This window comes from Glycine max, chromosome 13, assembly GCF_000004515.6.
Source record: "Glycine max cultivar Williams 82 chromosome 13, Glycine_max_v4.0, whole genome shotgun sequence".
In the NCBI taxonomy this organism is placed as follows: domain Eukaryota; kingdom Viridiplantae; phylum Streptophyta; class Magnoliopsida; order Fabales; family Fabaceae; genus Glycine; species Glycine max.
In genome coordinates this window covers 6,145,077-6,168,690 of record NC_038249.2, presented here as the reverse complement: position 1 = coordinate 6,168,690, position 23,614 = coordinate 6,145,077, and positions in this window count along the sequence as shown.

Sequence of the window (23,614 nt, the reverse complement as noted above, 5' to 3'; positions counted from 1 at the left end):
CTTAAGCACGTCAACAGGGGGTATAAAAAGTAAACAAAACGAGAATCAAAATGCACGAAACACAATGTGGACCACTACGGGTACATAGAATGAATCGAAAAGCTTGGTTCGAGGCACTTACCCGTTGAAGATCGAAGAACGATGAAGAACGAATGAAGAACGTCGAAGAACGGTTCAAACCTTTGCGGGATTCCTCACGGAAAACGTTACGGAAACGTTTCGGAAGCGCCTCGGCTTAGATTTTCTTCACGGAAACAATTTTTCCAAGCAAATTCGAAAGAGAGAGAAGTGCCTAAGGGGCTGGGATCCTTTTCTTCTTCATTTTCTCCCCTATTTATAGCAAAATAGGGGAGATGCTTGCCGCCCAGCTCGCCCAGGCGAGCTCAGCTCGCCCAGGCGAGCAGGGTTGCTTCCTCCAGAAGCAACTTCTGGAGGAATCTTCTGGAGGGCCCAAATGGGCCTGGGTGCTATTTGCACCCCCATTTTTACTAAGTTCACCCCCTCTGCTGTTTTTTGGTGATTCTTTTTTCGTAAAGTTACGGAAACTTACGAATTTCGTAACGATACTTGTTTTCTTTCCGTAATTGTTACGGAACCTTGCGGATTACATAATCATCCCCTTTTTGACTTACGGAATGTTACGGAACCTCACTTAATTATGCAACGACGCTTCCTTTTGATTTCCGGTGTGTCACGGAAACTTACGGATTGTGCATCAATATTTTTTGGTTTTCCGGCATGTCCTGAAATTTCACAAATTGCCTAATGATGGGTGCCAAGCACCTCACGAGGACCAAAGAATGGTCGCACGTCATCGAGCAAAGGTCCCCGGACGAAATTAGGGTATGACAGTATCCTCCAATGAGGAACTCAGACCTACGTTGTTCTAGATAACTTGTGAGACTTGAAAAAGTCTGCACCGGAAGATGCTGACATCTCCGGAAAGGGCACAGATGACCACATTGCCCTCTGTTCATGAATCACACTTGGGGTCACTGAATGACGAGGTGCGGATAACTGTAAGGTGTCTCCGCGGGTTACCAGCTCTTGGGTCATGGCAACAAAAGGTGGTGTGGTCGACAAAAGCGAGGCTCTTGCTCCTACGTATCCTCCAATGAGGAACTCAGACCTACGTAGTTCTGGATAACTTGTGAGACTTGAAAAAGTCTCGGTGTTTTCTCCACTAAAATGCAAACATGCTTTAGCAAAGAGACAAATATTCCAACCAATTAGAGCAGCATATGCTTTTTTGAGTGAAAAACAATGCGTCTACCAGGGAAGGAGAGTCTGCTGATGAAATCCCCCATAACCATAAATGAGATTTTGGATGTTAGCATTTCGTTTCTAAATGACCATTTAGAGGAAACACTGGGTCCGACAAAAATAGAAGAAATCCACTCAAAGTGTATCAATCTCACACAGGTAAGTGTATCATCCTAATTCCGAACCATAGATATGTCATGACTTGATTTTGCAAATTATTTCCTATCAAATCAAAAATTACATGCGTTATCATGGATCAATAGGACTTCCCTTGGAAACGGGTTCTTTTGGTGGATTTTTCGGCTTTTGATTTTTTTTTTTTTGGCTTTTTCCTTTTCTGTTTTGGTTTAGTGCGGGGCGAAAAGTCGCTAGCGCACAAGATTTTGGTTGTCAATTAAAGGGAGAAGACCATTTTAGGGCGTGGTTTCCTTTCCTTCTTTTTGTTCATTTGGTGACAATTCTGTATGGTTCAGATATTGTCCGGTCCAAAGACCTTTCTGCACATTTCTTCTTTTTTACTTTCGATCCTTGATCAGGAGCTTTCTTTCCTCCTTCTTCTTCTTCTTCTTTTTTTTTTTTACTTTCTCCCATTCTTTGATTGGGAATTTTCTTTCTTTTCTTTTTGCTTTCTCCCACTCTTTGATTGGGAATTTCCTTTCTTTTCTTTTTTTGCTTCCTCTTTGATTGGAAATTTTCCTTCTTTTCTTTTTTGCTTCCGAGGGTAAGGATTGACATTCTCACCCTGGGTCAAGGTTTATGGTGAGTCAGGATTTTGGCTCAAGGTTTGTAGAATGGCTAGACATGATACATGTCGGGGTTTGGTTTGGCTCAAGGATAAAAGGGATGCTCCACATTATTTCCATGACACAAATGCAAAAATGATGATTTGGAAATTTTATGCAAAACTGGTCATGCATGCACCTATGCGGACACTCAAGTGTCAAATTTTTATGGTCATGTGATGCTAGGGCTCAGGATTCATTTCCTCTATTTTAGTCAACCCAATGTTTCCAAAATATGTTCTTTTATCAATTTGTGCATTCATCCGAGTCCATTTTGGGCGTCCGGGAAAATTTTCACAGCATTCACCCCTCAGGTGTATACACATTTTTTCAAAAACTAGTTATGATCAGTGAATTTTTTTCAAAGAAAAGTTGGAAGTCATCTCCTTTTTTAAAAAGCATGTTGGTTTTTCAGCTAGACAACTTATTTTTCTTTTTTTCTCTCCTTTTTTTTTCTTCTCTTTTTTTTTCTTTCTTTTTTTTATTGTTTTTTTTCCTTTTTTTTCATGAGGTATTTTGCTACCTAAACATGTGTATATTTTTGTGAGTTATTTTTGCTATATACATGCATATCCAAGGTATCTTGCTACCTAAACATACATATATATATTTTGTGAGGTATCTTTTTGCTACATACATGCATATCTAAGGTATCTTGCTACCTAAACATACATATATATATTTTGTGAAGTGTGTTTTTGTTTACATACATGCATATCTAAGGTATCTTTCTACCTAAACATACATATATATATTTTGTGAAGTATTTTTTTGTTACATACATGCATATCTAAGGTATCTTTCTACCTAAACATACATATATATATTTTGTGAAGTGTTTTTTTGTTTACATACATGCATATCTAAGGTATTTTCACTACCTAAACATACATATATATATTTTTTGAGGTATGACTACCTTTCGAGCTTGCGCTTGTTTTATTTAAATTCCCAGGATCATGAGCAACTAGGTGCGTCCTACTATAAAAAGTGATCAAATAACAAGCATAGATTCAAAAGGTACTAGGTTGCCTCCTAGTAGCGCTTCTTTAACGTCTTGAGCTGGACGCCTTATGACTTGTCGGTCACTGACCTAGTACTTTGCTTACCTTTGGCTTTGGACTTGGTCGCCTATGGGTCGGCCATGTGTCGTAGGCAACGCTCTAACCTTTTTATGGATGAGCTGAGGTGAACTCTAGAGGTGGTGGCGGTGTGTCTATTGCCCGCTACCGGCCATCCCAATGCTGATGTGGTGTTTCGCCCTGCGCCTGCCTGGGGGCGCAGTACTTCTTGATGAAAGCTCGATTGGTAAGGGGGGCCTGATGACCTTGCTGGGGGCGACAGGCACTCCCTAGAACTGACAAAGACCCGTATTTAGAGCTGGCAACTCCAAGACCCTGTTGGCCTTCTTCGGGTCCACTAGGTGTCTTGCGGGCACAATCCCTACAAACAATAGATGACATCAGAAATCAGTTGGGGGAGGTGCATACTTACCTATGCCACGACGACATGAACTTGCTGGGGGGAACGGGCGCCCTATAGGGCCGACAGAGGCCCAAAACCAGAGCTGGAAACCCCAGGGCCCTGTTGGACTTCTTCAGGTCCACTGGGTGTCTTTGTGGGTGCGATCCCTGCAAACAATAGATGGTATCAGAAATCAGTTGAACCATATGCATACTTACCCATGTCGGGACGACACAGACCAACTGATACTTTTGTAGGGGGAGATTGGCATTGCGGTCGCTGGGCAGAATGTTGCTAAGTAGCAATGTCATCTATATCTGTGTAAGAGTGGTCATGTTGGTGCGCATGATCCGCACTCGTCTCTTTGCAGTGGCACGGGTGAAATCTTGCCCCGGTATGCATAGTAGCTGTGTGATAGCCTCCCTCTCTGGTTGTGTTCGCACAGTTGGCCCTCCTCCAATATCAGGGGGTGGCCCAGGAACCGTTAAAAGGAAACTACTGGCCCCTTAACCGGGAGTGCAAGTCTCGGTTAAGCATTTAAGGACAGAGGACCTTAAATTCTCTTAAGGTGCGGATGTGGAGCACACTGAAAATGAGGACACGTAGCCCTCTAAAGGTGAGGGCGTGCAGCCCTCTCAAGGCGAGGATGTGTAGTCCTCTGGAGGTGAGGGCGTGCAGCCCTCTGTTGGCGAGGACGTGTAGTCCTCTTCAAGGTGAGGGCGTGCAGCCCTCTATTGGCGAGGACGTGTAGTCCTTTCAAGGTGAGGGCGTGCAGCCCTCTGTTGGCGAGGACGTGTAGTCCTCTAAAGGTGAGGACGTGTAGCCCTTTGTTGGCGAGGACGTGTAGTCCTCTAAAGGTGAGGGCGTGTAGCCCTACGAAGGTGAGGACATGCAGTTCTCTGACGGCGAGAGCGTGTAGCCCTCAGAAGGTGAGGGCGTGCAGCCCTCTGACGGTGAGGGTAACTAGTACCCAAGGTGAGGACGTGTAGCCCTCTCAAGGCGAGGACATGTAGTCCTCTGGAGGTGAGGGCGTGTAGTCCTCTCAAGGCGAGGACGTGTAGTCCTCTCAACGGTGAGGGTAACTAGTACCCAAGGTGAGGGTGGGTAGCCCTCTGAAGGTGAGGACATGCAGTCCTCTGATGGCGAGGGCGTGTAGCCCTTTGAAGGTGAGGGCGTGTAGCCCTACAAAGGTGAAGGTACATGACCCTTTGACGGTGAGGGTAACTAGTACCCAAGGTGAGGGCGTGTAGCCCTCTCAAGGCGAGGACATGTAGTCCTCTCAAGGTGAGGGCGTGCAGCCCTCTGATGGTGAGGACGTGTAGTCCTCTCAAGGCGAGGACGTGTAGCCCTCTGATGGTGAGGGTAACTAGTACCCAAGGTGAAGGCGTGTAGCCCTCTCAAGGCGAGGACATGTAGTCCTCTCAAGGTGAGGGCGTGCAGCCCTCTGATGGTGAGGACGTGTAGTCCTCTCAAGGCGAGGACGTGTAGCCCTCTGACGGTGAGGGTAACTAGTACCCAAGGTGAGGGCGTGTAGCCCTCTCAAGGCGAGGACATGTAGTCCTCTCAAGGTGAGGGCGTGCAGCCCTCTGATGGTGAGGATGTGTAGTCCTCTCAAGGCGAGGACGTGTAGTCCTCTGACGGTGAGGGTAACTAGTACCCAAGGTGAGGGCGTGTAGCCCTCTCAAGGCGAGGACATGTAGTCCTCTCAAGGTGAGGGCGTGCAGCCCTCTGATGGTGAGGGCGTGTAGTCCTCTCAAGGCGAGGACGTGTAGCCCTCTGACGGTGAGGGTAACTAGTACCCAAGGTGAGGGCGTGTAGCCCTCTCAAGGCGAGGACATGTAGTCCTCTCAAGGTGAGGGCGTGCAGCCCTCTGATGGTGAGGACGTGTAGTCCTCTCAAGGCGAGGACGTGTAGCCCTCTGATGGTGAGGGTAACTAGTACCCAAGGTGAGGGCGTGTAGCCCTCTCAAGGCGAGGACATGTAGTCCTCTCAAGGTGAGGGCGTGCAGCCCTCTGATGGTGAGGACGTGTAGTCCTCTCAAGGCGAGGACGTGTAGTCCTCTGACGGTGAGGGTAACTAGTACCCAAGGTGAGGGCGTGTAGCCCTCTCAAGGCGAGGACATGTAGTTCTCTCCAAGTGAGGGCGTGCAGCCCTCTGATGGTGAGGACGTGTAGTCCTCTCAAGGCGAGGACGTGTAGCCCTCTGACAGTGAGGGTAACTAGTACCCAAGGTGAGGGCATGTAGCCCTCTCAAGGCGAGGACATGTAGTCCTCTCAAGGTGAGGGCGTGCAGCCCTCTGATGGTGAGGAGGTGTAGTCCTCTCAAGGCGAGGACGTGTAGCCCTCTGACGGTGAGGGTAACTAGTACCCAAGGTGAGGGCGTGTAGCCCTCTCAAGGCGAGGACATGTAGTCCTCTGGAGGTGAGGGCGTGTAGCCCTCTCAAGGCGAGGACATGTAGTCCTTTCAAGGTGAGGGCGTGCAGCCCTCTATTGGTGAGGACGCGTAGTCCTTTCAAGGTGAGGACATGTAGTCCTCTAGAGGTGAGGGCGTTGAGCCCTCTGATGGTGAGGACGTGTAGTCCTCTCAAGGCGAGGACATGCAGTCCTCTGATGGCGAGGGCGTGTAGCCCTCTGAAGATGAGGGTAACTAGTACCCAAGGCGAGGGCGGGTAGCCCTCTCAAGGCGAGGACGTGTAGTCCTCTAAAGGTGAGGGTACTAGTACCCAAGGGTTCACCCTTATGAGAAAGTAAGAGATCGACTCATCGAGAGGATCGGTCATCCCAAATCCACACGACTGGATATTAGATGTAGGAAATCTATGCAGTTAACATGATTTTTAGGGATGCAGATGCATGCAACCTTTGTCTTGAAATGTGGTAAATGCAGACTTCATATGTGACAATGCAATGTAATGGAAAGTTGTACAACGTTCTTGACATTCTTTCCCTATTTTGTGATTTTGATTTTGATTTAATTTTTTTGGAAAACACAGATTGACTGTCCTTTTGAAAGAGGTGATAATTCATGCAACCTCATCCTATCTTTTTGCAAATCTCTCTGGGAACTCCCTCAGAGTGTATATTCTGTTTGATTTAGTCACTTGACCATTTTGGAGTGATGGCAATAGAGCTGTTTGACGTTTAATCAATCTATTGAAATCCTAGGGTTTGTACCCCTTTTTTGTTGAAAACATCGATGGGTGAGAACTTTTGATCGGCCCCTATGTTCACTTGAGGCTCATGCACAGTGCCCCTCATTGCCCTAGTGTAAGGCTTTGAGGTACCAATCGTTGTCTTTCGTCATGACCTTGTAGGAGGGAACCTATTGGGTGAGAACTTCTAATATGCCCCTAGGTTCACTTGAGGCTCATGCACGATGCCCCTCATTGCCCCAGTGTAAGGCTTTGAGGTACCAATCGTTGTCTTGTTTTCATAGCCTCGTAGTGAGGAAGAATGAAAGAAGCAGTTGATTCTTGCAAAAAGAATTTTCCAAGGACGAGAAATAGTTGAAGAATTTTTTCAGTTGATGGATTAAGTCAAATGACTCCTATGTAGAAGCAAGATGTTTTGATGTTTTGATGATGCCGAAGGATCAAGTGCTTCTAAGTTTTATTCGAGACAAGAAATCAAGATATATGATCAAGTTGGTCTCTAGAATCTTAGGAAGAAGTTTCCAAATTGAAAAACAAAAGGTTTGACCAAAGAATTCTATCATTTCAAATTGAGATTTGCTCTCTGGTAATCGATTACCAGCAGTTGAAAATGTTTTAATTCAAATTTTTAAAACCTGTAATCGATTACATAAGTCTTGTAATTGATTACCAGAGGGGATTTTCATAAAATAATTTCCAAGAGACATATCTATTCAAATTAAAAAGAGTTTTCATTGCCCAAAAGCTTTATCCTCTCAAAAGATTAAGAGAGTTTTTCTGAACTGAAATGTCTTATCCTCTCAAAAAGATTCCTTGGTCAACCACTTGCATATTCAATAAGGAATTTTGATTGATCTTCATTGTACAATCTATCTCTTTTAAGAGAGATTTTTTCTTCTTATTTCTGAAAAGGGATTAAGAGACCGTGGATCTCTTGTTGTAGAGGATTCTTGAACACAAGGGAAGGGTTGTCCCTGTGTGGTTCAGACTTTGTAAAAGGAGTTTTACAAAGAGAGTGGAAAATCTCAAGTGGGTTGCTTGAGGACTGGACGTAGGCACGGGAAGTGGCTGAACCAGTATAAATCAATTTTGCATTCCTCTCTTCCCTTAAACTTCTTTTATTTATTGCTATTTATCTTTTGCTTTAAAGAAGTTTATTTTGAAATGTCTTTTGAGGAATTCATGTTAAGGGTGCATTGTTAATCCAAAAAGAAAGAGTGATAGTTCAATTGGGGAATAGTCTTTGCATCTTAATTCAACCCCCCCCCCCCCCCTTTCTTAAGATAACTGAGGCCATTTGTCCAACATCCTATCCTTGACAACTCACTTCTCTCTAAAAAGAGAGACTTTCTGGAATGAGGTCACATGAACGTCTTGAAAACACAGTCAATCAAATGCTCTTTTTTTTCTTTTATTTTTTTTATTATTATTATTTTTTTTATTATTTTTTATTTTGAAACTTATTTGTTTTGAACTTTGCTCGTTGTTTTACGGCACCCCCACCAACGTGCAAGATGAGTAATCTTTGATTGAACGGTCTTGGAAGTCAACACTCAGGAGCGCAGGTCGCTTGAGCAAACAGACCAATGGCTTGCACCCACATTCCAGTGAAAGTTGAATAAGCAAACATGCGTTTGTGAGAGGATGAGGGACAAAGATATCAACTTTATCCATTTCATTTAGCATTGTAACTGTGGTTTATAATAATGGCATAAACTTGAAAATCCTGATGAGTCATAACAACAGCTTCCAGAATTGCCCCATGTATGGTGTTGCTTGTCAATGTTAGGATTCAACAAGCGATTCTCCTCAAATTTCAGCCAGCCCGTATCAATTAGACTTCACACTTTATGCTTCGGGGTCATACAATGCTCAATGGAATGCCCCGGGGCTCCTCCGTGACAAGCACACGTTGCGTTTCGAGTCGTATTCTCGGAGAAATGGAGGTTGAGGAACCTTGGTTGGGGTTATGGCTACCATTGAATTATCGAGTGGATAGGGGATCAAGTTTAGCATATGACAACGGAATTTGGGGTGAACCCTACAGGCTTTTTGCTGCAAAATTCCTTTTTGTTGGTGTTTTTTTTTGTTTGTGCTAAAGGTGGTCTTCGTCATTGGAAGTGCGGTAGACAGGCTTTGTGGTTGATTTAGGGATGGCCTTTGTGGATAACTGGGCGGTGGGTAAGGAGGAGGTTTGTTATTGGCTGAGTAATGACATTGTTGGGTTGGTGGGAAACTTGGCCGTATAGGAATGGCAGTCACAGCATGGGTTTCTCCCTCTTTCTCACCCTCTTCATTTGCCCCAGTTTTCTCAGTCGTCCTAGTAGGATGATCAAATTTGCCTCTTTTCGGACCTACATCGATCCTTTCACTGGCGAAGACCAAATCCGCAAAGCTTTTGAGGGTGTGTAGCCCACCATCTTTTCATAGTAGAGTACCGATAATGTGTCTACCATCACGATTATCGTCTCCCTTTTTGCACATGTTCTGTAGTTGCATCCTATCCGGAACCATATCAAAATAGTACTGATACTGCCTAACGAAGGCAACCATTAGGTCCTTCCAAGTATGGACTCGGGAAGGTTCCAAGTTAGTGTATCAGGTAACAGCTACCCCAGTAAGATTTTCTTGGAAGGAATGTATCAGCAGTTCCTCATCTTTTGCGCATGCCCCCATCTTCCGATAATACATCTTTAGATGGTTCTTGAGGCAAGTAGTCCCCTTGTACTTGTCAAAATCCAGCACCTTGAACTTGAGAGGGGTGATGATATTGGGTATTGGGAACAACTCTTCTAGGTTAGCAAAGGCATAATCTTCACCTCCTTCAATGGCCCTGAGCCTTTCCTCTAGATGATCCAACTTTCCCATTTCTGCCATAGTCATGAGGGTTTTTAACCGCTGTGGAACATGAGGGTTGTGGTTGTGGATGATACTGAGGGCCCTCCAAAGTTTTTGGCATGGGTATACCACCAACTGCTTGCCCTTCAGTGGCACATCCGAGGCAAGGCTCGAAGTCAGCTAGATTGTGGTGGGGCATTCCATGTGTCTCCTCCATGGGTCGAGAGACATGTGCATGATCAGATTGAGGTTGTTGGCTCTTAATGAGTATGGGAGTGGAGTTATTGACATCCTCATTGGGAATGTACGCCACATTGGGTGGTGTATAGTTTGGGAGGCAAGCCATATGGCGGGAAGGCGTGCTTGTTTTGAATTTTCACATCATGGGATCATTCGTACTTCCTACCATATTTGAGGTTGGATGATTCATTTGCTTGAGGCCAGATGGGAGCATCGGGTTCACCTTAGCGACAGCGCTAGTAGCGGCAACTATAACCGCATTGGCTTCCATTATCTTCTTCATGCTCATCATGGCCTCCATCATTGTGGCCATTTGCTCTTTCATGGCCTCCATTTCGGCCTTCATCTTCTCTTGCACCTCCTCTGCTTCACCCATTACTCTAGCTCTAGCACGAGTTCGGTAAGGGCGCCGTAAAGCGTGTCCTTTTCTTTTTGATAACAATGATTAAGTTCATTTTATTTTATTTTTCAAGGAAAGAATGCAATGAGCAATGCAACCAATGAAAAGCATGGATGTATGCGAATGATGTACAGTTGAAGTATTGCGAATTTTTACGCAGGATATGGGGTTGAATCAATTTAGATTTTCAACATGGTCCATGACATCTTTGTCAAGGTGAAACTGGAAGTAACAAGGACATCAATAATCCTAAATATGTTTGGCAGTAGACGAAGCAGTGATGTGACTCGATTCATCTTTTGCCCCAATTTTGCAAGACGGTTACTTCCATATTTCAACTTGACTTGATGAACCTTTTTGTAAAAGCATGAGCTTGGTTCAACCCTATAATCCAAGGAATGGCAATTCTGATCGCCAATACTTCAACAACATCTCATAGGGATGAATGACTCGGGCATACTTTAAGCTTATGCATGGAAAATGTAATTATGAAATTGAGATGCCCGAAGAAACACCATTTCCTAGTTAACCATGCATTAGGTACCATGTTCAATTATTTTGTTTTGTTGTTGTGTGTGTTTTTTTTTTTTAGAAATGGGTTTATGATCCCAACATGGTTGGCTCATGGTGCCTAACACATGCAACTAAGAATGTAGTGTGAAGTTTCATGCTTCCTTTTTTGTTTTTGTTTTGTAGAGGAAAATGCAAGGCTCATGCATGAGCAAACATGAAAACAAAAGGTATGCAGTTTGTAGAACAAAAAATATGTTGAACGCATATGCATGATGATGCAATGACTCATGCAAAATGTGAGGCTGGAATATGATAATGGACAAATGCAGGAACGATATGTTCATTATGATGTTATGAAGAGATGCTTATGCGATGCATGATATGAATGCATTTTACGGACACGAGAGCCCGAAAAATTATCTCTTCTTACTTGCGCATTTGGGGGCGCAGTGCCCCATGTGTACAATTAAGAAGGTGATATGGACCTTCCGGCTTCCCGTGACAAAGGACGAGACCACCATACAATGCATGCTAGAGATAAAATGCGGGAGTGACTTGATTCGCACTGATTTTTGGAGTAAAAACGTAGGATAAACTCATTTTATTCAAAAAGTTTATAACTAGTCAAGATCTGAGCGACAATACAAACTTCCTAGCAATTTCTAATCATATGGTCCATTAAGTTTATAACTATTGCTGCCCTATAAAGCCCCTCAAAACTTTGCTTTGGTCGTGTTCTTCCTTTCAGGCCTTCTTGGTTTCTCGTTCCAAGGCTTCAGCGGTGGCCATATTGACGTCCCTTAGTTCATCATACTCTTTTCAGACTTTGATGGCTATGGACTTGAACTTCTCTTCGACTACCCGGGCTCTTTCAAGCTCTGCCTTTAGGGCTTGTACCTCATCACTTTCTTCCGAAGCTTTAACCTCATCATCTCTCATAGTCTTTAGATTTGGGAGCCAATCCAATCCTTGTGTCCGGACTCTCAGCCACTTATGATAGCCGCCGATGCTCCCATTACTGCTTCCCCTAAGCTCTCTGTCCTTTCTTCACACCGCATCACATGCCTTGTGAACTCCTTAGAGTACCCTCGCATTGGGGTCACTGAAACCCCGTGCGATGAAAGGCGTGATGCTTTCGTCTGATGGCACTCCTCTCATGGGGTAGCCAAGCTGTCTTATGGCGAGGAGGGGATTATAGTTAATACAACCCCTTGTTCCCATCAAGGGAACATTTGGACATCCTTCGCATGAAGATAGAATCCTGATTCTTCCTTCCTTCTAGCGAGGGAATCAATTAACAGACGCCCCTCCATGCTAGCCAAGAGTTGGTCCCAATTCGCCTTTCCTTTTTCGACGCACGAGCAGTGACCTTGTAGCGGATAGACGGGCCTACCTTCTTGGAGAAAAAGGTGTGAAACCAGCCACACATAGAGAGCCAGTGCACAACAAACAATTCTTGCGCTGCTATTTTCACATCCCCGGTCGAACGTGTCATACATGGCCAAAATGGCGACAACCGGGCTTTCCTTGCCATGATGAAAGGCGAGGAAAGCGTCAATCACTGCTAGGTCCACTAACCCTTCCATATTCGGAAAGAGGACAATTCCAAAGATCAAAAGCGCCAAGATGTCAATAAAAGAAAGCCCATTCGCCTTGATTTTCCAAGGCCTTTGCCCTTTCCTCCAAACACTTCCTTGATACTCCGACTACCCCATTCCTATTTTGCTTTACCTGGTTCAACTCTTGTGCTGAGATTTTCACTACCTTGGCAACTCTTGCCGTGGAGGGATAGAACCCAGAGAAAAGATATGGCTTCCTTCCTCCCAGTGTGCATCCCAGGATTTCTTCAAACTCTTTCACAGTCGGCACTAGCTGGAAGTCCTCAAATGTGAAGCACCTTAGGGGCTGGTCATAATACTGGGAAAGGGATGCAATCAGTTCCATGGAGACTTCTACCCTAGCTAGGTCCCAAATCTTACCATAGGCTTTGCGGAAGGCTTGCCGTTGAAGTTGACCCATTAATTGCCCCAACTCTCGTAAACTAGTGACCTCTAAGCTCTTGATTTTGACTTGATAGAACCTCTTTTTAAGCGAAGGCTTTTGACTTGATCCCATGTTTTACTAAAGTGAAATAAAATCTAGTGCGAATCAAAACTCCGACATCTATCATGGGTGGAATGGATGAATGCATGAAGAAATGCATATGACACAGATGCAATTTACGAATACGGGAGCCCGAGAAACTGTCTCCTTCTTGGATACAACGTTTGGGCAGCATGGCACCCAACGTATGTTTTTTTAAGAAGGCGACACGGACCCTCCGTCGGTTTGCTAAAGTGAGGGGATCAAAGACGAAACCCACGCATGATGCATATGCGAAAGGCACAACACGGGGATGTACATAGTACGACAATATTCACAAACAAATATAAGCAAAAGGGTATATGATACTTATGCATGGCAGTGTGAAAAATGGCACGCAACGTGTTTGCTCCGTGCCCCTATTTAAGGGACCTATAAGGGAGAGAGCTAACTAGGCTTCTAGTGATAATTCCCAAGGTAGTCATATCTCTCTTGATGGTTTCTAGAGGTATCATCCCCTTCGAAGAACATACTGCAGCAGTAGGGACTAGTAGCAACAATATGTTTTCAAAGAGAAAAACTCTAGATGAGGGTTCACTGTAATCAAGCAAGTCGGAGACCTAGCATGATCACGGATTCACCTCCACTCCTTATGTTCCCACGAACCCGGGTATAGGGCCCTTTTTCAACTCACCGTGTGTGCAAATAGTGTTAGTGTTTGTGTGCATCAAATGAATAAATATTTACCTCATGCATACAAAAAATGCACTAAAAGCATCAAAGAGTTATATATACAAGAACATAATAAAGGGAAACCAACAAAGGAGTAAGTCATGGCAAAACTTTGCACAAGATTAAATGGCCTAACTCTCTAAAAACACTCCCCAGTGGAGTCGCCAACTGTCGCAACCTACCCTTCGGCGGGAGGGCGACGCGTGACTCGCGGGATGCGTGTTCCACGAAAGGAATACGCGCGGAGTCGCCACCAAGGTTTATTTGAGGAAAACGTCGGAAAAACCGGAAAAGACGCGATCTACGAACTTTTAAGTGAAAGGTTCGGGAGTTGTATTTACGCACGGGGAAGGTGTTAGCACCCCACACGTCCGTCCCAAGGGACGGCAGCCTTTAATCGAATGTGCAAACATGACTTTGATTTTTACGTTCCCTTTTATATTCTTATATCCTTTATACCCTTTTTATATTTTTCTCTTTTTGTGGTCGACGAGGGTGTTTCCCTTGCTCCTACGTATTCCTCAATTGCGATGAGGAAATCAGACCTACGTAGTTCTTTCTTTATCAAGTGATTCTTTTTTACTTAAAAGGTGGTCATTCTAAGGCGTTGGACCTTGAGAATGACCCATTTTACTTAGTAAGAAATTGAAATGACAAACTTCAAAAACCTATTTTTATGGACGAGCTTGACTAGGCGAGTTGATTTTAGCCTTAGTTTCACTTTAGTTATTAGCCAATTCGATTAAGAATGAGAAATCCCAAAGAGAAAACGTCCAATTGATTTTTCGCTTTATTTTACTAAAAGGTATTTTTTTTATTATTATATTATTATTTTACCTCTTTTTGATTTCCAACGTGGTTACGGCACGACCGAACGGTCGGAATTCATTTTAACCGAAGTTAACGGATAATACAATTCAAACGATCGGTGGAAATTTATTTTATTTTTAGGTTTAAGCGAGAAATGACTTAAATAAAATGGCTTAAGCACGTCAAAAGGGGGTATAAAAAGTAAATAAAACGAGAATAAAAATACACGAAACACAATGTGGACCACCACGGGTACATAGAATGAATCGAAAAGCTTGGTTCGAGGTACTTACCCGTTGAAGATCGAAGAACGATGAAGAACGAATGAAGAACGTCGAAGAACGGTCGAAACCTTCCCGAAATTCCTTATGGAAACGTTACGGAAACGTTTCGGAAGCGCCTCGGCTTAGATTTTCTTCACGGAAACAATTTTTCCAAGCAAATTCGAAAGAGAGAGAAGTGCCTATTTTTCCAAGCAAAATAGGGGAGGTGCTTGCCGCCCAGCTCGCCCAGGCGAGCTCAGCTCGCCCAGGCGAGCCAGGTTGCTTCCTCCAGAAGCAATAGCCTTCTGGAGAAATATTCTGGAGGGCCCAAGTGGGCCTGGGTGCTATTTGCACCCCTATTTTTACTAAGTACACCCCCTCTGCTTTTTTTGGTGATTCTTTTTTCGTAAAGTTACGGAAACTTACGAATTTCGTAACGATACTTGTTTTCTTTCCGTAATGTTACGAAACCTTGCGGATTACATAATCATCCCCTTTTTGACTTACGGAATGTTACGGAACCTCACTTAATTATGCAACGACGCTTCCTTTTGATTTCCGGTGTGTCACGGAAACTTACGGATTGTGCATCAATATTTTTTGGTTTTCCGGCATGTCCTGAAATTTCACAAATTGCCTAATGATGGGTGCCAAGCACCTCACGAGGACCAAAGAATGGTCGCACGTCATCGAGCAAAGGTCCCCGGACGAAATTAGGGTATGACAGATATTGACATGAGATGCCCAAAGAACCATCATTTCCTAGTTAACCATGCATTAGGTACCATGTTCACATGATTTTGAAACATTTTTTAAGAGAAATGAGCGTATAATCCCAACAAGGTTGGTTTATAGCCATCATCATGGTACCCAACACTTATAACTAAAAATGTGGTGTAAACTTCCATGCTTCATTGTGACTTTCTTTTGTTTTTGTTTGTTTGTTTTTTTGCAGAGGAAAATTCAAGGATCATGCATGAGTGAACATGACATGCGAACGATGGAAATAGAATATATGCAATTGGCAAAACAAAGGCATGCTAAATGAAGGTGTATGATAATGCAGTGATTTATGCAAATGCAATGCACAAATATGATAAATGATGAATGCAGGAATAATATGTCCATTATGATGCAATAAAGAGATGCATGATGCAATCAAGGAATAAGCCAGAGTGAGTTTGCTATGTGCCCCCTAATTCAGTAACCAAATGGAAAGTATCCAAAAGTCTACTTTTAGTGATAACTCCCAAGGGTGGTTTCATGTAACTTTACTAGTCTCTAGAGATATCATCCTTTTACATAATACACTATGGCAATAGGGACTATCAACGGCAATGCATCACCAAAAGAGGAAAACTCTAGATGAGACTTCACTGTCATCAAGCGAGTCGGAGACCCAGCATGACCAAAGATCAACCTTCACTCTTTATGGCTCACATAGACCCGGGTATAGGGCCTAATATCTCAATGCATGTGTGAGGTGTATGTGCCATGTGTGCATAGAAAAAATATTTCTAACTATGAATGTAATTGATAGACAAACACACAACAAAGCAAATGTTATGTACAATATATGGACAAAACAAAAGATAAAAGGGAAAATGGAACATAAATAAGGAAGAAGTCATGATAAAAGCATTGCAGACTGACTGAATGACCTAACACTCTAACGATCCCTAGTGGAGTCGCCAAATGTAGAAACCAACCCTTCAGTGAGGGTGCGAAAAGGCCAAAATAGATGGGCCAAACACGTGGAGTCGCCACCAACATTTATTCGAGGAAAACGTTAGAAAAACCAAAAAGATAAAGGTCTGTAGATTTTGAAAGTGAGGGTTCAGGAGTTGTTTACGCACGGGAAAGGTATTAGCACCCCATGCGCCCATCACAAGGGACGGCAGCCCTTAATCGAGTGTGCAAATCATAACATCAAAATTGTGTATTCTTTTTATATTTTCTTCCCTCTTTTATATTATTTTTTTGGGTCGATAAGGGTATTGCCCTCGCTCCTACATATCCTCAGGTGCGATGAGGAATTCAGACCTACATAGTTCTTTAAGTCTAAAAGTTTGTGTGTTACATTGATTTTATGCTTTTTTTTAAGATTAATTTTAATTGCGAACAAAAGTCATTTAAGGCGTTGTACCTTGAAACGATCTTTTGATTTTTGAAGAGGGGAGAAAGTCATTAAGGCGTTGGACCTTGAAACAATCTCAAATGATATTTGATGAAATGAAGAAGTTTATGAGTTGGTTTTATTTTGGTTTTTTGGCTTATTAACCTTCAACCCTTTTTAAAGATAACTTGTGTTACTAATGATTGGTTAAAACATTCTTTACAAAAGAAAATCGATTACCGATGATAGGAGAAGGAGATGAAGATGCACAAAACAATAAAGAGGACCCCTAAGGGTCCATGAATCATGTTCAAATCCTTAAAGACAAGCACTAACAGGATGAAGAACAATTATGGTCGCAATTCGACAGCAATTTAGCTTCTTTTTCTCTTCTTCCTTCTTCTTTTCTCTTATTTTTCTCATATCCTTCACCTCTGGACCTCAGAACCTCCCTCCTACCCCCTCTTCATGCTTAGTTTTAGCAAAACAAGGCAGTTAGGGTTTGACAACTCGCCTAGCCGAGCTCTCGTTACTTCATCCTAAAGTAACCTTGCTTGCCTGGGCGAGCTGGTTACTTCACCATGAAGTTATTTGGTGTCCCAAGCGAGCCAAAGGCTAGCCTGAGTGAGCCAACAGTCAGAAAAAGCTTCCAAATGACCCTTTTGCCCTCCCTTTTGGGTGTTTTTTGTATTCTTTTCCGAAACATCGAAAAACCTTTCGAACTGCACTGCAATTGGTGTCAAGCAGCTCAATTCGGCTAGAAATAAACAAAATATTAGCAAATGATAGTCCCTGGATGAAATTAGGGTATGACAATAGGCAGTACCAATTAATTCCTTTAAGTCACCCTTATCTACACAATCTCATACCTGTTCAGCCTTTGGATCCCTCTCATTCTGGTGTGATTCAATCGAGGGGTTGCAAGATGATTTGTAACACCCTAAAATATTACTTATTATAAATCGATGTTTAATTGTATTTATCGTGTTATTTGACTATATGGTTGACTTGACTAAGTTGAGGTATGGCTTGAATTACTCATGTGTGAATTTCTTGATGTGAATGTTGAGTTATGTGGAGTTTTGTTGAGCTAAGTTGAAATTTTGAGATTTCAAATTTTTACCTAAACCTATTTCAGTAAAATCACTCTCCCGAATTCGTTAACTGTTGGATCGTCTTCATATTTTTCTGGAGGTTCCTAAGACAATTATCCACATTCTAATCGTCGGGATTTGCAATATACATCTTGAGTGTGAGATATGATTTTTTTTTACCGAAGCAGAAAATTTGAGTTGAATCAGCTCGCCCAGGCGAGTGTTACAGGCTTCAAATACGTCTAGCAGCGTAAAACATCCATCTTCTTCCTCCTTCTCTTCCCCTAAACCCTCCCCCAACACCCCAAGCTCCTCCTCCACCACCACTAACCACCGGTGACCGCCACGAGCTACTTTTGCTTGTCATTGGATCAATGCATAGAGAAGAACAGTTTGATCGGAGCGCAATCTTCAAAACTCAACTCGAGGATTTGGTAGAGAATGAAGCCTCCAATCCTTCCTTTGTGGTTTCTTCGAGGTAACCGTGATTCTAAGCCTTCTCCTTGTTAGTTTGAGCCTATCTTTGCATCTCTTCTGACTTGGGAACCATTATTGGATGTTTTGACACTTCCTTTGAAAAACCCTTAAAAATGAGACATTGTAAAAGTTATCTTTTTATAATATTGATGTTATTTTCGTGACCTTCATTGAACCCCGGTCACATTGGCGTGATTGGAATTTTAAAACGATGTCTCCTTTTAGTAAAATCCAAAACACCCCTTAGCCCTTTATGTTTTAACAGGGGTATTTGACTTCGAATATGGTTATTAACCTTGTTTTTGAAACTTATACTAAATTTCCTTCAATTTGGTATATAGAACCTTGTGTTTGGACTGACGAGCGTGAACGAGAGAGAGACCTCTGAGCAATGCAAAGAGGAACTGAATGAGAGTTCATAATAGGTGAGGGGAGTTTATTATTGTTTACAGTTTTTAATACCATAGTTGGGGTCAGGGAACCTAACTATGGGGTTGTATGCCTGTCCCTATTGCATGCTGGTTTTCAAGAAAAACTTTGTTTTTGACTAATGGGATGCGATATATCTATTATTGATGAATAACATTATTGTTTTTATTAGACTTGTGTTGTCTGGAGACTTGGGGAGTGTGAATCTCAGGCATGAACCATATATGTATATGCGGAGTGTGACTTACTGATGATATTTCTATTGATGACATTAATTGATATGAGGTGACGTTGATGTTTATGATAATATGGATATGAGATGATGTTGTTATTGTTGACTATGCTAACATGAGTTGATGTTGTTATTGATGACTATGCTAACATGAGTTGATGTTGTTATTGATGATTGTGTTAATATGAAATGACGTTGTTGTTGTTGATGTCATTAAGATGAGATGATGTTGATGTTAAGGATTATATTGAGATGAAATGTTAATGGTGTTGAAATTGCATTGTGATGATGTTATGTTGTGTATGTACATGGGGGTGCAGTGACCTTGTTGGATATACCTGGTGGGGGAAATATGGTGGTTAAAGAGTTTTAAGCATCTCTGGAGGGGGGTGGCTTAGAATCTTTAATTATCCACGGTCAGTGCATTGATGGTGCCCATGTTTCATATGTTGTGTTGTGTATGTACATGGAGGGTGCAGTGACCTTGTTGGATATCCCTAGTGAGGGAAATAGAGTGGTTAAAGAGTTTTAAGCATCTCTGGAAGGGGGTGACTTAGAATCTTTAATAATCCATAGTGAGTGCATTAATGGTGCCCGTGTTTCATACGTTGTGTGTTGTGTATGTACATGGGGGGTGCAGTGACCTTGTTGGATATCTGATCGAGGCCGTACCCGAATCAAATAAACATTAAAAATGCAGTATCTAGGAAGTGATCCTAGGTCGTCTCCCAACGAGCAATGATAAACCAAATGTTCATAACAGATAGTAGGAAAATAGTAACGAATTGGGGGGGGGGGGGGTTGTTTGCTTTTGTAAATTAAACAGCAAATAGATGTGAATTAGAAAATATCAGAATTAAAACACGTTGCTTCCCCTTGATTCACAAGCAAGTCTCTTATCCTAGGTTACGAGAGTTTATCCTTTATCAGTTCAACCACTTAATCCAACCCTAAATTAAATTACTAAGCAAAATTTAACATAAGGCATTCATTATGTGATTAAGCAACACATACACCAATTAATCATAAACGATCATTAAGCATCAACGTAAATTAAGTGCAGAGAAAATTAATCAAGCACTAAGCATGCATGAATTAATAGCAACAAATTCAGAGTAATTAGTGAAGAGGAAAAACTGAACAGAATTTAATAGTAATAATAGAACCTCAAAGAGAACTGTGCTTGATCCTCAAGAGAAAACAACGCTGGAGACTTAGCCTTCCATTAATCAATAGAGAACAAAATTTTATTGCTAAAACGAAAAATAAAAACTGGAATTGCAAAACGAAAAAGTGTCTAAAAGAAGAAGAGAAGCCTAACACTAAAAATGAAAAGAGGAGAGAGCCTAAACTAGAACCTTGGTGTTGTTATATAGTTTCAGCCCAAAGCTTACAAATTTGTTTTAAGTCCAAGCCCATAAATAAAATAAAATCTAGACAAGATAAGATAAGATAAAATAAAATCTAGATGAAATAAAATCTAAATAAGATAAGATAAGATCTAGATGAAATAATATCTAGATTAGATAAAATCTAGATAAGATCAGATTTGATCTAGATAAAATAAGATTTGATAAAATTGTCTTCTCTCTTCAAGTCCAAGCCCAATTCTGGATTCAAGCTCAATTGCTTATAATTCTCCTGAAATTAAATTAAAAACACAAAATTAGTCTAATAGGCCCAAATGATAAAACTGCATAATTAATTTGACAATTAAGACTAATCAGTAATTAAAATGGTGCAAAAAGGGTTAAGAAATAGGAAAAAATAATGGCACATCAATATCCTTGGTGGGGGAAATAGAGTGGTTAAAGAGTTTTAAGCATCTCTGGAGGGGGATGGCTTAGAATCTTTAATTATCCACGGTCAGTGCATTGATGGTGTCCATGTTTCATACTTCATATGACATGGAAATAGTATAAACTTTGTCAGTAAGTACTCATAGTTTTTCATGAGGAAAAATACTTGTACTTGGAGGCATGTCACTCGGTTTGGAACTCCCTTGAAACTCAGGCAGATCATCGTGGGGGGGGGGGAGTTGCTTGTGCACGACATGATAGGGTGATCTCGACACTTACTGCTTAGTTTTCCTAAGTGAGAGTGTCGTGTGGACACGCTTAGGCTATTTCCTTGGGGATGGTACCACATTGCATTTGAGAGTTGAGGTCAGGTGCATGCATCATACCAAGCATGATTGATTGGAACTATGGACGGATGATGACTATTTGTTGAGTGTGTGTTGGACTAATGAATGTTTGTGTAAGCTTATGATATTTGTTAATGTTTTCTTACTAATTGTGGTTATTTGATTTTTTTTGTATTAATTTCTTTTATAATAAACTCACCCATCGCAATTTTGTACCATGTGGTTGGTACCTGTGATGATCACGAACCTTTGTTCGTGGGAGCATAATGACAACAGTAGAGTACGAGAAGTGAGATTCTTTTGTGAAGTCGCCGAGCCGACGTGATGACGTTGGGATTATTTTGGGAGAGAGTTGTATTTTGTTAATCAACTCCTCCATAGCTGGTTCCATAATTCTTTTTGTTGAATTGAGGATGTAAATCACAAACTTAATTATATATATGAACAAATTTACTTTCCATTATGTGAATGATGTGTACTAAGTTACTATGCCTATATATATATGTGTGTGTGTGTGTGTGTGTATTCATTTAAGTAATGGTGCATTGTTTGGAAATGTATATCGTAAAAAAATTTCACTTTTTTTATAAGCAAATTAACGGAGTTTTCATTTAGAAATTGAAATTCTTGCGGTTTAGAATGGTGATATCGTAGCGACGAGGCGGGTCGTTATAAGATTTGATGTGGGACATCATAATGGAAGACCTTGAATATTATGCAGTCTAACTTTGAACACTAACACACCAACAATTGTACCTTCAATTTCTTTCTTGGAAGCAATCTACTTCGAAATGCTTTGTGTTGTGAAGTTGTGTTAAGAGTGATGAAGCTATGTTTATTCAGAAAGCCATATAAGTTGAACTTCATCATAAGGATCAACTTTCATATTGATCCATTCTTAGCTAACATCAGAATCACCATTCTGATGTACCTTCATAATGCTCATCAGAAAGGTTCCTTAGAATGACTCTACAACCTATCATGAGTTGACAATTGTCACTTTTTTTTTGTTTCTTCCAAAAGTTTGTCACTTGAGTGGGCTCCACTTCAACAGTCTTTTGTGGAGCATTAAGAGTTCATCAAGGGGCATCATGAAGTTATGCTGAAGCCTTCCAAGTGAGAGAAAACCAAGCCAAGTTATGTTCAACCTTCTTAATAGAGAGCCACCCATTCATGTAAAAGCTTGTAAACTAAAATAGATCTTAGATAGAAGTGTGATATTGTAATTTCCTGAATGGAAACCCTCTTAAGAGGAGAAATCTATCTTTATGCAATCCAAACACAGAAACCCTTTGTTGTTGAAAGTCCAGCAAGTGGCTAGCAAAGGTTGTAACTAGTGGTGTTGTTGGTCTAACAATGGCAAGGTGTGAAGTCTAGTGGGTTTGTTGGTAGGTTGTTGAAATCCAGTGGTTGGCTAGTCCATCAATGAAATCTCATCTTGAAGGGTGTGAGGACTGGACTTAGCCCAAGTTTGGGGTTAACCCGTATAAAAATCATTGTGTATCATCTTCCTTTTCTATCCCTTTGCATTGTTTTTATACTGTAAAATGTTTACTATTTTTTACTCTCACTAAGGATGGTAACTCCTTTGAAAAAACACATTTAAAACTGAAACCATGTGTCAAAGTCTTTTCAACTAAACTACCTTTTGAACAGAACTTTGAATTATGAAAACTCTTTTTCTAAAACTGTTTGCATTTTCAATCTGAGCTCAAAATAGTTTTTCATTCTAAACTATCTCTTTCTAAACTTATATCAGGACACTCTTTAATTTCAAAAAGAGAATATAAGTTTGTAAAAATACAACTCAACTCTCATTCTTGTGGTATTTTTATTTTATCACTTCAACCGTTAATAAAAAATGTTGGAATTAATGTATCATCCATGACCAGTTTTTTCACACAGACAATTAGATGTGGCAATATCAAGGGTAACACATGGAGGGTTGAAGATGATTATATATAATGAGGATGGAGATAATTCAAAATATCACTTCAAATAGTGTTTATAGAGAAGTCTTTCAAAAATGTAAATCAAGTATTGTTACTATATATTATTTCCTATCATATATTTCTTATCTAACATAATATTTCAATATTTATTATCATTTTATTTCTTAATTTATGTAACCTTCAATGAAGGTTTTCATTTTATTATAATTTAAAATATACTTCATCAAATATTTCTGCATATAAAACCATATATTACTGAGTTATTTTTATCCTTTTTTTTTTCTTTAATAGGTGTTTGGGATAAGTGAAAAATAATTGGAGAGCTAATGTATTATCTAACTTTTATTAATTTGATTGATTTTTTTTAATGTTTTACTTATTATATGTCAAAACAAATAAATCAATAAAAAACATGAACAATTTTGTTTGTTTGTTATAGAACTATATTATTTAATCCAAAATCATCATATAATTACACAAACAAACTAAATCTTTTCATTTTTCATTTGATAAGATCTATTCGTTCATGATCCTATACATCCTACGGGCCAAAAACTAGTAAATAATAATATGATATGAGAAAACATATTCACATCATTAATAATTTTATATAATATCCTAAATTTATTA